This window comes from Fukomys damarensis, unplaced genomic scaffold, assembly GCF_012274545.1.
Source record: "Fukomys damarensis isolate Sample0158 unplaced genomic scaffold, DMR_v1.0_HiC HiC_scaffold_39, whole genome shotgun sequence".
Taxonomy (NCBI): Eukaryota; Metazoa; Chordata; class Mammalia; order Rodentia; family Bathyergidae; genus Fukomys; species Fukomys damarensis.
The window spans coordinates 13,045,701-13,047,743 of record NW_022900951.1 but is presented as its reverse complement, the minus strand read 5'-3'; positions in this window follow the sequence as shown (position 1 = coordinate 13,047,743).

The window sequence follows — 2,043 nt, the reverse complement described above, 5'->3', positions numbered from 1 at the left end:
GTGCGCGACCTGAGTGCTGCTGTCCCCAAGCCCCCTGGACACTGGGGACGAGGGGCGGGAGGTGAGGTTCCAGCCTCACCAGTGACCTCTGGGTTGGCGAGGGCTGCCAAACCTCTTTGTAAAGCTTTCTTTTTTTTTTTTCTGAAGACATCAGTAAGTCATTTCTACACAATCTGAAAACAGAAATACAAAGAAAATAAAAATCGTCCATAATCCTGTCACCCAAAGAGACTCACTGAACTAATACAGCTAACTACTAGTTCGGACACTGTGATATCCCCCCCACCGCCAGGCTAGTTTACTTCGCTGCAAAGGGTATCCCGAAAATCCAAACAGACTTTTTAAAAAGGGTCGGGTGTGATAGAGCACGCCTGTGATCCCACCACTCAGGAGGCTGAAGCAGGAGGATCGCTGTGAGTTCGAGACCAGCCTGGGCTACATAGTGAGACCCTGTCTCAAAAAAAACAAAATAAATAAAAAAGAGGATCGCCTTGAGTTGGAAGCCAGCCTGGGCTCCATAATGAGTTGAGGGCCAGCTTGAACTGCATGGTGAGACTTTGTCTTTAAAAAAAGCCTTGGGGTCTGAATTGACAGTCGCAGCTTCCTGGTCCCTCGCCACACCCAGGGAACTCGAGCGGAGGGGCCGGTGGACCCTGCTGCTAAGACATTCCTAGGCCTGTGCATGCTGCCCACCACACACTGTGCTCACTACACTGTCTCCGGGGGGAAAGGGCCAAGTCCCATCCCTCTGAGGATAGCGGCAGTTCAACAGTCAGGGCCTCATGGAGGATGTTTTGGGAAGCCAGCTACGAGTGGAACCACCAACATTCCAAATTTATCTGAATTCAATGCATTCTGGGAAGCGGATCATGTTGCCTAGTTTCTTTCTTTCTTTTAGCTTTACTGAGCTATAATTCATATACAATACATTTTGGTCATTTAAAGTGTACCATGCAGCAGAGAGTGGTGTCACATGTCTGTAATCCCAGCACTGCAGAGGCTGAGGCAGGAGGGTCGCAGTGAGTTCAAGGCCAGCCTGGTCTACATAGATCCAGGCCAGCCAGAACTACATAATGAGACCTTGTCTCAAGCCCCACCCCACACACCAAAGTGTACCATTTAGAGTGACTAGTATTTAGTATATGCATAGTCTAATTTCAGAACTCTTTCATTCTCCCTAAAAGAAATGTGGAGAAATTAGCTATCATTTCCAACCCCACCTCCAAACCTCCTAATCCTAAGAAATCCCTGATCTTTTTGTTTCTGGATTTGCCTAATTTGGCCATTTCATATAAATGGGATCATACAATATGTGGGGTTTTTTGTATCCGGCTTTTCATCTAGTATGTTTTCAAAGTTATCCGTGTTGTAGCATGTATCAGTACTTTATCTTCACTGCAAAATAATATTACATTTTATATTTATACCACATTTTATTTAGTGATAGGCACTTGGATTATTCACACTTTTTAACTATTGTGGACAATGCTACCATAAACATTTACACATAACTTTGTGAATTTATTTTCATTTCTCTTGTGCACTCTTTTTTTGGTTTGGGTTTTTCTATATAGGATCTCACTTTATAGTTCAGGCTGGCCTTGAACTCACTAGATGGCCCAGGCTGGCCTCAAACTTGAGGCAGTCCTCCTGCCTCAGCCTCAATGTTTGCATTTCTCTTGAGAGAGTTGCACCTACAAGTGGAATTATAGAATCATATAATTCAAAATGGTGGACCAGGGCCTTAGCTCAGTGGTGCCGCACCTGCCTGGCAAGCACAAGGTCCTGAGTTCGACTCTCAGTACCAGAAAAAATGAATGAATGAAAATTCAAAATGGTTAAGTGTTTGAGGAATTGCTAAGTTATTTTCCAAGTGGTTTACAACACTTCACGTTCCCACCACAGAAGTATGAGCATTCCAGTTTCTCCACATTCCTACCAACACTTGTTATTGTCTTATTGTCTACCTTTTCTTTCTTTTTTTTTTTTTGGTACCAGGGATCGAACTTGGGCCCTTGTGCTTGCGAGGCAGACAGCGGAACC